Genomic DNA, 15,148 nt, shown 5'->3' with positions numbered 1-15,148 from the left:
TTGTGTGTGGAGTGGGAGCAGCCAGGGTAGTGGCCAGGCTGTCGTGATCCTGGGCTGTGATCCTGGTGTGTGGGCTGGTGATTGGCAGAGAGCCTGTCCTCCATGTCTGTGTGGTTCCTGGCAGAACTGTGGTGAGGACTGAGGTCGAAGAGCTCATTGTGGAGGACCTGGGTGTCCCAGTGTGGAGAGGTGTAGGAGGAGGGGAGGAGACGCTATGGGATGTCCCCTGAGAACCCGCAGGCCTGCTCTGTGTCCCTGAGAGGTTGCTTTTGGGGGACAGAGTTCCAGAAGAGGAGGTGGGAGGAGTGTCCCTCTGTGAGAGTGGAAGTGTGTGTTTGGTAGTGGAGTGGTCCTTGAGAGCATTGGTGGCCATGGTTGGTTGTGAGGGAGCAGAGGGTGAGGAATAGGATTCTGGTGGAGACCTTGTGGTTTCCTGGCTGGAGAGGGCTGTGTGTGGAGGGGCAGAGGTTGGTTCAGGTCCCATGCCCTGTGTGTCATTAGAAATCACTGTCCCACTGCCTGTCCACGTGGGAAGGGGGCTGGTGAGAGACTGTGTGTTGGTGCTGGATTCTGTAGTGTCCTCTTCATGGACTGTAGAACCAGGTGAGGATGGAGTGGGTCCTTCTGGGGTTGAAGCAGGCTGTGGCCATGAAACGCTGGTCTGAGGGACCTTTGGAGGTCCTTGAGGGCTGCTTGTCATCACAGGTGAGGTTCTGTCAGGTGTTGGAGGGCGAGAGGAAACGCTCCTCAGAGGGGTGTTTGTTGAGCGTGAAGGCATCTGGGACCAGGTGCTTAATTCCCACTGTGTAGGGCTTTTGTGTGAAGGATGTGACCCTGTGGAGGCAGGGGACTGTTCTTGGGGTCCAGATATGGTCACTTCACTGGTCACTGCCTCTTCTGTGGAAACGTGACTTGTTGGTGGACTGTGAGGGGTCAGGATAGTGTGCAGGGTCTTCTGTTCCCGGGTGGTGATCCTCACATGCAGGCTGGTGCTGGGTGGAGTGCTTGCTCTCGATGTCTGCATGATTCCTGGCTGTGAGTTGGTGAGGTCTGAGAACCTAGGGCCTGGTGAGGTGGTTCTGGGTGACCCAGTGTTGAGAGGTGTAGTGGGAGGGGAAGAGTCAACAGGGGACGTCCCCAGAGAACTTACAGGGTGTCTTGGATTCTCAGAAAGGGTGCTTTGAGGTGGCACTGGGCCAGAAGAGCTGTGGGAAGTGGTGGCCTTCTCTGAGGGTGCAAGAGACGTTGTGTCAGTGGAAAGGATCTTGGATGCCTTGGTGGTCATGGTGGGGTGTGACCCAGTGGAGGGTGATGGAAGGGATTGTGGCTGAGGACTGGTGGTTTCCACGCTGGTTATTATGCTCTGTGGAGGTGCAGAGCTTGTGTTTGGTGTGAGGTCCTTGGTCACCTCCTGCATGATGGTCCTACTGCCAGTCCCAGTGGAGACTGTGTGGCTGACAGCTTGTGGGACTGTGTTGGGGAAGGTAGGGACATCGTCCTCAGTGGTGAGGAAGATGGGGGCTGGAGTCCCAGGTGAGGAAGGAGTGGAGGCCTCTTGTCCTCGTGACAATGTAGAAATATCATCCTCAGTGGTGAGGAAGATGGGGGCTGGAGTCCCAGGCCAGGAGGTTGTGGATGGTTTTGGGGAGGACACATCTGGAGTCCTGGAGGCACTGACGAGTGTCACCTTTGTGGATGCTGCAGGGCTGCTTTCCTGCGAAGGTGAGTGTCTTGGAGATAATGGAGTGTGAGGGGAAGTGCTCCCCGGAAGGGTGGAGTGTGAGTGTGGAAACGTCTGTAGCCCAGGGCTGACTGTCCACTCTCCAGCGGTCTCCTGTGAAGGAAGTGAGTGTGGAGAGGCAGAGGAGTGTGCCTGGGTTCCCGGCGAGGTTGTTCCTGCAGGTGTCACCACAGTGTCAGTGGACACATGAGTTGTGTGTGGAGTGGGAGCAGCCCAGGTAGTGGCCAGGCTGTCATGATCCTGGGCAGTGGTCCTGGGATGTGGGCTGGTGATGGGTGGAGAGCCTGTCCTCCATGTCTGTGTGGTTCCTGGCAGAACTGTGGTGAGGACTGAGGTCGAAGAGCTCCTTGTGGAGGACCTGGGTGTCCCAGTGTGGAGAGCTGTTGGAGGAGGGGAGGAGACACTATGGGATGTCCCCTGGGAACCCACAGGCCTGGTCTGTGTCCCTGAGAGGTTGCTTTTAGGGGACAGAGTTCCAGAAGAGGAGGTGGGAGGAGTGTCCCTCTGTGAGTGTGGAAGTGTGTGTTTGGTAGTGGAGTGGTCCTTGAGAGCATTGGTGGCCATCGGTTTTGAGGGAGCAGAGGGTGAGGAATAGGATTCTGGTGGAGACCTGGTGGTGTCCTGGCTGGAGAGGGCTGTGTGTGGAGGGGCAGAGGTTGGTTCAGGTCCCATGCCCTGTGTGTCATTAGAAATCACTGTCCCACTGCCAGTCCACGTGGGAAGGGGGCTGGTGAGAGCCTGTGTGTTGGTGCTGGATTCTGTAGTGTCCTCTTCATGGACTGTAGAACCAGGTGAGGATGGAGTGGGTCCTTCTGGGGTTGAAGCAGGCTGTGGCCATGAAACGCTGGTTTGAGGGACCTTTGGAGGTCCTTGAGGGCTGCTTGTCATCACAGGTGAGGTTCTGTCAGGTGTTGGACGGTGAGAGGAAACGCTCCTCAGAGGGGTGTTTGTTGAGCGTGAAGGCATCTGGGACCAGGTGCTGAATTCCCACTGTGTAGGGCTTTTGTGTGAAGGATGTGACCCTGTGGAGGCAGGGGACTGTTCTTGGGGTCCAGATGTGGTCACTTCACTGGCCAGTGCCTCTTCTGTGGAAACGTGACTTGTTGGTGGAGTGTGAGCGGTCAGGTTAGTGTCCAGGTTCTTCTGTGGCCATGTGGTGGTACTTGATGGCTGGCTGGAGATGGGTGAAGAGCTTGTCCTCGATGTCTGCATGATTCCTGCCTGGGGGGTGGTGAGTCCTGGTAAGGTGATACTGTGCTTCACAGTCTCGACAGATGTAATAGCAGAGGACAAGTCAACATATGAAGTCCCCAGAGAACTTACAGGGTGTCTTGGATTCTCAGAAAGGGTGCTTTCAGGTGGCATGGGTCCAGTAGAACTGTTGGAAGTGGTGGCCTTCTCTGAGGGTACAGGAGACGTTGTGACAGTGGAAAGGATCTTGGAGGCCACCGTGGTGATGGTAGGTTGTGACCCAGCGGAGGGTGATGGAAGGGACTGTGGATGAGACCTGGTGGTTTCCACGCTGATCAGGGTGCTCTGTGGAGGTTCAGAGCTTGTGTTTGGAGTGAGGTCCCTGGACACCTCCAGCATGATGGTCCTAGTGCCAGTCCCAGTGGAGACTTCCAGGCTGACAGGCTGTGTCACTGTGTTGGAGAAGGTGTGGTCATGGTTCCCAGTGGTGAGGAAGATGGGGGCTGGAGACCCAGGTGGGTAGGGAGTGGATGCTTCTGGGCTTCCCGACAATGGAGAGATACCATCCTCACTGGTGAGGAGCAAAAGGGCTGGAGACCCAGGCCAGGGGGGAGTGGATTCTCCGGGGGAGGAGGCTCCAGGGGTCTTGGAGGCACTGACCATGGTCACCTTTGTGGATTGTGCAGGGCTGCTTTCCTGCAAAGGTGGGTTTCTTGGAGATAATGGAGTGTGAGAGGAAGTGCTCCCCAGAAGGGTGGAGTGTGAGTGTGGAAACATCGGTGGGCCAGGGCTGACTGTGGACTGTGCAGAGGTCTCCTGTGAAGGAAGTGAGTGTGGAGAGGTAGAGGAGTGTGCCTGTGTTCGCAGTGTGTTGGTTGCTGCAGGGGTCACCTCAGTGTCCATGGACACATGAGTTGTGTGTGGAGTGGCAGTCACCTGGAATGTGGCCAGGCTGTCATGATCCTGGGCAGTGGTCATGGTGTGTGGGCTGGTGATGGGCAGAGAGCCTGTCCTCCATGTCTGTGTGGTACCTGGCAGGGTGTTGGAGAGGACTGAGGTCGAAGAGCTAGTTGTGGAGGACCTGGGTGTCCCAGTGTGGAGAGGTGTAGGAGGAGCGGAGGAGATGGTATGGGAGGTCCCCTGAGAACCCGCAGGCCTGCTCTGTGTCCCTGAGAGGTTGCTTTTGGGGGACAGAGTTCCAGAAGAGGAGGTGGGAGGAGTGTCCCTCTGTGAGTGTGGAAGTGTGTGTTTGGTAGTGGAGTGGTCCTTGAGAGCATTGGTGGCCATCGGTTTTGAGGGAGCAGAGGGTGAGGAATAGGATTCTGGTGGAGACCTGGTGGTGTCCTGGCTGGAGAGGGCTGTGTGTGGAGGGGCAGAGGTTGGTTCAGGTCCCATGCCCTGTGTGTCATTAGAAATCACTGTCCCACTGCCAGTCCACGTGGGAAGGGGGCTGGTGAGAGCCTGTGTGTTGGTGCTGGATTCTGTAGTGTCCTCTTCATGGACTGTAGAACCAGGTGAGGATGGAGTGGGTCCTTCTGGGGTTGAAGCAGGCTGTGGCCATGAAACGCTGGTCTGAGGGACCTTTGGAGGTCCTTGAGGGCTGCTTGTCATCACAGGTGAGGTTCTGTCAGGTGTTGGAGGGTGAGAGGAAACACTGCTCAGAGGGGTGTTTGTTGAGTGTGAAGGCATCTGGGACCAGGTGCTGAATTCCCACTGTGTAGGGCTTTTGTGTGAAGGATGTGACCCTGTGGAGGCAGGGGACTGTTCTTGGGGTCCAGATGTGGTCACTTCACTGATCCCTGCCTCTTCTGTGGAATCTTGACTTGTTGGTGGACTGTGAGCGGTCAGGATAGTGTCCAGGGTCTTCTGTGTCTGGGTGGTGGTCCTCACATGCAGGCTGGTGCTGGGTGGAGAGCTTGTCCTTGATGTCTGCATGATTCCTTGGTGTGAGTTGGTGAGGTCTGAGAACCTAGGGCCTGGTGAGGTGGTTCTGGGTGACCCAGTGTTGAGAGGTGTAATGGGAGGGGAAGAGTCAACAGGGGACGTCCCCAGAGAACTTACAGGGTGTCTTGGATTCTCAGAAAGGGTGCTTTGAGGGGGAACTGGGCCAGAAGAGCTGTGGGAAGAGGTGGCCTTCTCTGAGGGTGCAAGAGACGTTGTGACAGTGGAAAGGGTCTTGGATGCCGTGGTGGTCATGGTGGGGTGTGACCCAGCGGAGGGTGATGGAAGGGACTGTGGTTGAGACCTGGTGGTTTCCACGCTGGTTATTGTGCTCTGTGGAGGTGCAGAGCTTGTGTTTGGAGTGATGTCCTTGGTCACCTCCTGCATGATGGTCCTACTGCCAGTCCCAGTGGAGACTGCGTGGCTGACAGCTTGTGGGACTGTGTTGGTGAAGGTAGGGACATCGTCCTCCGTGGTGAGGAAGACGGGGGCTGGAGTCCCAGGTGAGGAAGGAGTGGAGGCCTCTTGTCCTCGTGACAATGTAGAAATATCGTCCTCAGTGGTGAGGAAGATGGGGGCTGGAGTCCCAGGCCAGGAGGTTGTGGATGGTTTTGGGGAGGAGGCCCAAGGGGTCTTGGAGGCACTGACCAGGGCCACCTTTGTGGATTGTGCAGGGCTGCTTTCCTGTGAAGGTGGGTTTCTTGGAGATAATGGAGTGTGAGAAGAAGTGCTCCCCAGAAGGGTGGAATGTGAGTGCAGAAACGTCTGTGGCCCAGGGCTGATTGTGGACTGTGCAGAGGTCTCCTGTGAAGGAAGTGAGTATGGAGAGGCAGAGGAGTGTGCCTGGGTTCTCTGTTTGGTGGTTCCTGCAGGGGTCACCACAGTGTCTGTGGACACATGAGTTGTGTGTGGAGTGGGAGCAGCCCGGGTAGTGGCCAGGCTGTCGTGATCCTGGGCAGTGGTACTGGGATATGGGCTGGTGATGGGTGGAGAGCCTGTCCTCCATGTCTGTGTGGTTCCTGGCAGAACTGTGGTGAGGACTGAGGTCGAAGAGCTCATTGTGGAGGACCTGGGTGTCCCAGTGTGGAGAGGTGTAGGAGGAGGGGAGGAGACACTATGGGATGTCCCCTGAGAACCCGCAGGCCTGCTCTGTGTCCCTGAGAGGTTGCTTATGGGGGACAGAGTTCCAGAAGAGGAGGTGGGAGGAGTGTCCCTTTGTGAGTGTGGAAGTGTGTGTTTGGTAGTGGAGTGGTCCTTGAGAGCATTGGTGGCCGTGGTTGGTTGTGAGGGAGCAGAGGGTGAGGAATAGGATTCTGGTGGAGACCTGGTGGTGTCCTGGCTGGAGAGGGCTGTGTGTGGAGGGGCAGAGGTTGGTTCAGGTCCCATGCCCTGTGTGTCATTAGAAATCACTGTCCCACTGCCAGTCCACGTGGGAAGGGGGCTGGTGAGAGCCTGTGTGTTGGTGCTGGATTCTGTAGTGTCCTCTTCATGGACTGTAGAACCAGGTGAGGATGGAGTGGGTCCTTCTGGGGTTGAAGCAGGCTGTGGCCATGAAACGCTGGTCTGAGGGACCTTTGGAGGTCCTTGAGGGCTGCTTGTCATCACAGGTGAGGTTCTGTCAGGTGTTGGAGGGCGAGAGGAACCGCTCCTCAGAGGGGTGTTTGTTGAGCGTGAAGGCATCTGGGACCAGGTGCTGAATACCCACTGTGTAGGGCTTTTGTGTGAAGGATGTGATTCTGTGGAGGCAGGGGACTGTTCTTGGGGTCCAGATGTGGTCATTTCACTGGTCACTCTCTCTTCTGTAAATATTTGACTTGTTGGTGGAGTGCGAGTGGTCAGGATAGTGTCCAGGATCTCCTGTTCCTGGGCGGTGGTCCTGGATGGCTGGCTGGAGATGGGCAGAGACCTTGTCCTCAATGGCTGTGTGACTCCTGGGTGGGGGTTGGTGAGTTCTGAGAACATATGTCCTGGCAAGTTGGTCCTTGTCGACTTAGTCTTGACAGATGTAATAGCAGGGGACAAGTCAACAGGGGACGTCCCGAGAGAACTTACAGCATGTCTTGGATTCTGAGAAAGGGTGCTTTCAGGTGGCAGGGTTCCAGAAGTGCTGCTGGAAGTGGTGGCCTTCTCTGAGGGTGCAAGAGACATTGAGAGAGTTGAAAGGTTCTTGGATCCCACCGTGGTGATGGTGGGTTGTGAGCCAGCGGAGGGTGATGGAAGGGACTGTGGTTGAGACCTGGTGGTTTCCACGCTGATCAGGGTGCTCTGTGGAGGTTCAGAGCTTGTGTTGGGAGTGAGGTCCCTTGACACCTCCAGCATGATGGTCCTACTGCGAGTCCCAGTGGAGACTGCCTGGCTTACAGGCTGTGTGATTGTGTTGGAGAAGGTGTGGTCATGGTTCCCAGTGGTGAGGAAGATGGGGGCTGGAGACCCAGGTGGGTAGGGAGTGGATGCTTCTGGGCTTCCCGACAATGGAGAGATACCATCCTCACTGGTGAGGAGCAAAAGGGCTGGAGACCCAGGCCAGGGGGGAGTGGATTCTCTGGGAGAGGAGGCTCCAGGGGTCTTGGAGGCACTGACCAGGGTCACCTTTGTGGATTGTGCAGGGCTGCTTTCCTGCAAAGGTGGGTTTCTTGGAGATAATGGAGTGTGAGAGGAAGTGCTCCCCAGAAGGGTGGAGTGTGAGTGTGGAAACATCTGTGGGCCAGGGCTGACTGTGGACTGTGCAGCAGTCTCCTGTGACGGACGTGAGTGTGGAGAGGCAGAGGAGTGTGCCTGGGTTTTCAGTGTGTTGGTTGCTGCAGGTGTCACCGAAGTGTCCATGGACACATGAGTTGTGTGTGGAGTGGGAGCAGCCCGGGTAGTTACCAGGCTGTCATGATCCTGGGCAGTGGTCCATGGATATGGGCTGGTGATGGGTGGAGAGCCTGTCCTCCATGTCTGTGTGGTTCCTGGCAGAACTGTGGTGAGGACTGAGGTCGAAGAGCTCGTTGTGGAGGACCTGGGTGTCCCAGTGTGGAGAGATGTAGGAGGAGGGGAGGAGATGCTATGGGAGGTCCCCTGAGAACCCACAGGCCTGTTCTTTGTCCCTGAGATGTTGTTTATGGGGGACAGAGTTCCAGAAGAGGAGGTGGGAGGAGTGTCCCTCTGTGAGTGTGGAAGTGTGTGTTTGGTAGTGGAGTGGTCCTTGAGAGCATTGGTTGCCATGGTTGGTTGTGAGGGAGCAGAGGATGAGGAATAGGATTCTGGTGGAGACCTGGTGGTTTCCTGGCTGGAGAGGGCTGTGTGTGGAGGGGCAGAGGTTGGTTCAGGTCCCATGCCCTGTGTGTCATTAGAAATCACTGTCCCACTGCCAGTCCACGTGGGAAGGGGGCTGGTGAGAGCCTGTGTGTTGGTGCTGGATTCTGTAGTGTCCTCTTCATGGACTGTAGAACCAGGTGAGGATGGAGTGGGTCCTTCTGGGGTTGAAGCAGGCTGTGGCCATGAAACGCTGGTCTGAGGGACCTTTGGAGGTCCTTGAGGGCTGCTTGTCATCACAGGTGAGGTTCTGTCTGGTGTTGGAGGGTGAGAGGAAACGCTCCTCAGAGGGGTGTTTGTTGAGTGGGAAGGCATCTGGGACCAGGTGCTGAATTCCCACTGTGTAGGGCTTTTGTGTGAAGGATGTGACCCTGTGGAGGCAGGGGACTGTTCTTGGGGTCCAGATGTGGTCACTTCACTGATCCCTGCCTCTTCTGTGGAATCTTGACTTGTTGGTGGACTGTGAGCAGTCAGGATAGTGTACAGGGTCTTCTGTGTCTGGGTGGTGGTCCTCACATGCAGGCTGGTGCTGGGTGGAGAGCTTGTCCTTGATGTCTGCATGATTCCTTGGTGTGAGTTGGTGAGGTCTGAGAACCTAGGGCCTGGTGAGGTGGTTCTGGGTGACCCAGTGTTGAGAGGTGTAATGGGAGGGGAAGAGTCAACAGGGGACGTCCCCAGAGAACTTACAGGGTGTCTTGGATTCTCAGAAAGGGTGCTTTGAGGTGGAACTGCGCCAGAAGAGCTGTGGGAAGTGGTGGCCTTCTCTGAGGGTGCAAGAGACGTTGTGACAGTGGAAAGGGTCTTGGATGCCGTGGTGGTCATGGTGGGGTGTGACCCAGCGGAGGGTGATGGAAGGGACTGTGGTTGAGACCTGGTGGTTTCCACGCTGGTTATTGTGCTCTGTGGAGGTGCAGAGCTTGTGTTTGGTGTGAGGTCCTTGGTCACCTCCTGCATGATGGTCCTACTGCCAGTCCCAGTGGAGACTGCGTGGCTGACAGCTTGTGGGACTTTGTTGGGGAAGGTAGGGACATCGTCCTCAGTGGTGAGGAAGATGGGGGCTGGAGTCCCAGGTGAGGAAGGAGTGGAGGCCTTTTGTCCTCGTGACAATGTAGAAATATCGTCCTCAGTGGTGAGGAAGATGGGGGCTGGAGTCCCAGGCCAGGAGGTTGTGGATGGTTTGGGGGAGGAGGCTCCATGGGTCTTGGAGGTACTGACCATGGTCACCTTTGTGGATTGTGCAGGGCTGCTTTCCTGTGAAGGTGGGTTTCTTGGAGATGATGGAGTGTGAGAGGAAGTGCTCCCCATAAGGGTGGAGTGTGAGTGTGGAAACGTCTGTGGCTCTGGGCTGACTGTCCATTGGGCCGTGGTCTCCTCTGAAGGAAGTGAGTGTGGAGAGGCAGAGGAGTGTGCCTGGGTTCTCGGTTTGGTGGTTGCTGTGGGGGTCACCACAGTGTCCGTGGACACATGAGTTGTGTGTGGAGTGGGAGCAGCCCAGGAAGTATCCAGGCTGTCGTGATCCTGGGCAATGGTCCTGAGATGTGTACTTGTAATGGACAGAGAGCCTGTCCTCCATGCCTGTGTGGTTCTCTGCAGGGTGGTGGTGAGGACTGAGGTCGAAGAGGTTATTGAGAATGACCTTGTTGTCCTGGTGTGGAGAGCTGTAGGAGGAGGGGAGGAGACACTATGGGATGTCCCCTGGGAACCCACAGGCCTGCTCTGGGTCCCTGAGAGGTTGCTTTTAGGGGACAGATTTCCAGAAGAGGAGGTGGGAGGAGTGTCCCTCTGTGAGTGTGGAAGTGTGTGTTTGGTAGTGGAGTGGTCCTTGAGAGCATTGGTGGCCATGGTTGGTTGTGAGTGAGCAGAGGATGAGGAATAGGATTCTGGTGGAGACCTGGTGGTTTCCTGGCTGGAGAGGGCTGTGTGTGGAGGGGCAGAGGTTGGTTCAGGTCCCATGCCCTGTGAGTCATTAGAAATCACCGTCCCACTGCCAGTCCACGTGGGAAGGGGGCTGGTGAGAGACTGTGTGTTGGTACCGAGTTCCACGGTGTTCTCCTCATGGAGTGTGGAATGAGGCAAGGAGGCAGTGGATCCTTCTTGGGCTGAAGCTGGAGGTGCCCCTGATGCGCTGGTTTGAGGGCTGCTTGTGGTCACGGGTGAGGCTCTCTCAGGTGTTGGAGGGTGAGTGGAAGTGCTCCTCAGAGGCATGTTTGTTGAGGTTGAAAGCCGCTGGGAACCAGTGGAGATTACCTGATGTCCAGTGGTTTTGAGTGATGGACTTGACCCTGTTATGGCAGGGGACTGTTCTTGGGATCCAGGTGTGTTCACTTCCCCGGTCACTTCCCCATCTGTGGAACCATGACGTGTTGTTGTGGTGTGAGTGGTCAGGTCAGTGTCCAGGGTCATCTGTGCCTGTGCAGTGGTCCTGGGCTGTGGCCCGGTGATGGGTGGAGAGCTTGTCCTTGATGGGTGCGTGATTCCTGGATGGGTGGTGGTGAGGTCTGAGAACATGGAGTCTGGTGAGGAGGTCCTGGGCCTCCCACTGCTGACAGGTGTAAGAGGAGTGGAAGAGTCCATAATGGATGTCTCCAGAGGACTCAGAGATTGTCTCTGATTCACAGACTTGGTGCTGTGAGGTGGCACTGTGCCAGAAGAGTGGCTGGAAAATGTGGCCTTCTCTGAGTGTACAAGAGACATTGAGAGAGTTGAAAGGTTCTCGGATGCCACCATGGTCATGGTGGGTTGTGAGCCAGCGGAGGGTGATGGAAGGGACTGTGGTTGAGACCTGGTGGTTTCCACGCTGATCAGGGTGCTCTGTGGAGGTTCAGAGCTTGTGTTTGGAGTGAGGTCCCTGGATACCTCCAGCATGATGGTCCTAGTGCCAGTCCCAGTGGAGACTTCCAGGCTGACAGGCTGTGTGACAGTGTTGGAGAAGGTGTGGTCATGGTTCCCAGTGGTGAGGAAGATGGGGGCTGGAGACCCAGGTGGGTAGGGAGTGGATGCTTCTGGGCTTCCCGACAATGGAGAGATACCATCCTCACTGGTGAGGAGCAAAAGGGCTGGAGACCCAGGCCAGGGGGGAGTGGATTCTCCTGGGGAGGAGGCTCCAGGGGTCTTGGAGGCACTGACCATGGTCACCTTTGTGGATTGTGCAGGGCTGCTTTCCTGCAAAGGTGGGTTTCCTGGAGATAATGGAGTGTGAGGGAAAGTGCTCCCCAGAAGGGTGGAGTGTGAGTGTGGAAACATCTGTGGGCCAGGGCTGACTGTCCACTGTGTGGTAGTCTCCTGTGAAGGAAGTGAGTGTGGAGAGGCAGAGGAGTGTGCCTGGGTTCCCGGCGAGGTTGTTCCTGCAGGTGTCACTGCAGTGTCCGTGGACACATGAGTTGTGTGTGGATTGGGAGCAGTCCAGGAAGTATCCAGGCTGTCGTGATCCTGGGCAGTGGTCCTGGTGTGTGGGCTGGTGATGGGTGGAGAGCCTGTCCTCCATGCCTGTGTGGTTCCTGGCAGAACTGTGCTGAGGACTGAGGTCCAAGAGCTCGTTGTGGAGGACCTGGGTGTCCCAGTGTGGAGAGCTGTTGGAGGAGGGGAGGAGATGCTATGGGAGGTCCCCTGAGAACCCGCAGGCCTGTTCTTTGTCCCTGAGATGTTGCTTATGGGGGACAGAGTTCCAGAAGAGGAGGTGGGAGGAGTGTCCCTCTGTGAGTGTGGAAGTGTGTGTTTGGTAGTGGAGTGGTCCTTGAGAGCATTGGTGGCCGTGGTTGGTTGTGAGTGAGCAGAGGGTGAGGAATAGGATTCTGGTGGAGACCTGGTGGTTTCCTGGCTGGAGAGGGCTGTGTGTGGAGGGGCAGAGGTTGGTTCAGGTCCCATACCCTGTGTGTCATTAGAAATCACTGTCCCACTGCCAGTCCACGTGGGAAGGGGGCTGGTGAGAGCCTGTGTGTTGGTGCTGGATTCTGTAGTGTCCTCTTCATGGACTGTAGAACCAGGTGAGGATGGAGTGGGTCCTTCTGGGGTTGATGCAGGCTGTGGCCATGAAACGCTGGTTTGAGGGACCTTTGGAGGTCCTTGAGGGCTGCTTGTCATCACAGGTGAGGTTCTGTCAGGTGTTGGAGGGTGAGAGGAAACACTGCTCAGAGGGGTGTTTGTTGAGTGTGAAGGCATCTGGGACCAGGTGCTGAATTCCCACTGTGTAGGGCTTTTGTGTGAAGGATGTGACCCTGTGGAGGCAGGGGACTGTTCTTGGGGTCCAGATGTGGTCACTTCACTGATCCCTGCCTCTTCTGTGGAATCTTGACTTGTTGGTGGACTGTGAGCGGTCAGGATAGTGTCCAGGGTCTTCTGTGTCTGGGTGGTGGTCCTCACATGCAGGCTGGTGCTGGGTGGAGAGCTTGTCCTTGATGTCTGCATGATTCCTTGGTGTGAGTTGGTGAGGTCTGAGAACCTAGGGCCTGGTGAGGTGGTTCTGGGTGACCCAGTGTTGAGAGGTGTAATGGGAGGGGAAGAGTCAACAGGGGACGTCCCCAGAGAACTTACAGGGTGTCTTGGATTCTCAGAAAGGGTGCTTTGAGGTGGCACTGGAACAGAAGAGCTGTGGGAAATGGTGGCCTTCTCTGAGGGTGCAAGAGACGTTGTGACAGTGGAAAGGATCTTGGATGCCGTGGTGGTCATGGTGGGGTGTGACCCAGTGGAGGGTGATGGAAGGGACTGTGGTTGAGACCTGGTGGTTTCCACGCTGGTTATTGCGCTCTGTGGAGGTGCAGAGCTTATGTTTGGTGTGAGGTCCTTGGTCACCTCCTGCACGATGGTCCTACTGCCAGTCCCAGTGGAGACTGCGTGGCTGACAGCTTGTGGGACTGTGTTGGTGAAGGTAGGGACATCGTCCTCAGTGGTGAGGAAGATGGGGGCTGGAGTCCCCGGTGAGGAAGGAGTGGAGGCCTCTTGACCTCGTGACAATGTAGAAATATCGTCCTCAGTGGTGAGGAAGATGGGGGCTGGAGTCCCAGGCCAGGAGGTTGTGGATGGTTTGGGGGAGGAGGCTCCATGGGTCTTGGAGGTACTGACCATGGTCACCTTTGTGGATTGTGCAGGGCTGCTTTCCTGTGAAGGTGGGTTTCTTGGAGATAATGGAGTGTGAGAGGAAGTGCTCCCCAGAAGGTTGGAGTGTGAGTGTGGAAACGTCTGTGGTTCAGGGCTGACTGTGGACTGTGCAGCGGTCTCCTGTGAAGGAAGTGAGTATGGAGAGGCAGAGGAGTGTGCCTGGGTTCCCAGCATGGTGGTTCTTGCAGGGGTCACCACAGTGTCTGTGGAAACATGAGTTGTGTGTGGAGTGGGAGCAGCCCGGGTAGTGGCCAGGCTGTTTTGATCCTGGGCAGTCATCGTGGTCTGTGGGCTGGTGATGGGTGGAGAGCCTGTCCTCCATGTCTGTGTGGTTCTTGGCAGGGTGATGCTGAGGACTGAGGTCGAAGAGCTCGTTGTGGAGGACCTGGGTGTCCCAGTGTGGAGAGATGTAGGAGGAGGGGAGGAGACGCTATGGGATATCCCCTGGGAACCCACAGGCCTGCTCTGGGTCCCTGAGAGGTTGCTTTTGGGGGACAGAGTTCCAGAAGAGGAGGTGGGAGGAGTGTCCCTCTGTGAGAGTGGAAGTGTGTGTTTGGTAGTGGAGTGGTCCTTGAGAGCATTGGTGGCCGTGGTTGGTTGTGAGTGAGCAGAGGGTGAGGAATAGGATTCTGGTGGAGACCTGGTGGTTTCCTGGCTGGACAGGGCTGTGTGTGGAGGGGCAGAGGTTGGTTCAAATTGTGTGTTCTTTGTGTCTTCGGAAATCACTGTCCCACTGCCAGTCATCGTGGGAGTGTGCCTGGTGAGAGCCTGTTTGTTGGTGCTGGATTCCAGAGTGTCCTCTTCATGGACCGTAGAACCAGGCGAGGACTGAGTGGATTGTTTGGCTGAGGGAAGGACCCCTGAGGTGCTGGTTTCAGGCAACTTTAGAGTTCCTGCAGGGCTGCCCGCCGTCTCAGGTGTGGTGGTCTCAGGCTCTGGAGGGTGAGAGGAGATGCTCCTCTGAGGGGTCTTTGGTGAGGCTGAATGTGTCTGGGATCTGGTGGCGACTTCCTGGTGTTCAGTGGTTTCTGGTGCTGTCGTTGACCTTGGGGAGGTCTGGGAGTGTACTTGGGGTTCGGGTTTGGTGTTGTCGTCAGGGGTCTCTGCCGCGTCTGTGGAACCAAGCCTCGTGGGTGCGGTGTGAGTGGCCATGGTCATTTCTTGGCTGGTCTCTTCCCTGGCTTCGTTCGTTGGATGTTGGCTCGTGATGGGCAGATAGTGTGTCCTTAAGGTGTGCGTGTTTCCTCGCTGGGTGTTGGTGTCGCCTGAGACCCTGGAACCAGCTGGCGGGGGACTGGGTGCCCCAGTGTTGAGCGACGTAGGAGGGTTGGACGATCCGACCTGGGACGTTCCCAGGGAACTCGTGGTGTGTTTTAGTTTTCCAGATGGTGTGCTCTTAGTTGAGGATGGGCCAGGAGTGGTGGTGGATGGCGAGGACTCCTCTGAGGTGTGATGTTCTTCTGTGACAGTGACGATGTTCTTGATGGCCCTGCTTGTCGTCGTTGGTTGTGGTCTAGCTGAGGGCGGTGGAGGGGATTCTGGTTGCGACTTGGCCGTCTCCACACTGGTCTGGTCCGTGTCTGGAAAGGACCGTGCAGAGCTTGTGTTTGTCACTGTGCCCTGGGGTAACTCCATCACTCTGGTTGCCGTGGCCCTCCGATGTGAAACTGTGGTGGTGACATACTCTGCGTTGGTGTGGGGCCACAGAGTGTCTTCCCTTTTGGCTGTAGAGCGAGGTGAGGAGGACGTGGATCTTCCTGGGGTGGAAGCAGCGGGGGCAGAAGAGGCCTTGCTTGGAAGCCCCTTTGCAAAAGCTCCTGTGATTTTCCTTTCTTCCCCAGTTGAGCTGCTTTCCAAGGATGGCGTGTGAGAGGACATGTTCCC

This window comes from Urocitellus parryii, chromosome 3 (genome assembly GCF_045843805.1).
Source record: "Urocitellus parryii isolate mUroPar1 chromosome 3, mUroPar1.hap1, whole genome shotgun sequence".
In the NCBI taxonomy this organism is placed as follows: Eukaryota; Metazoa; Chordata; class Mammalia; order Rodentia; family Sciuridae; genus Urocitellus; species Urocitellus parryii.
Note: the sequence above shows the minus strand (reverse complement) of the source record.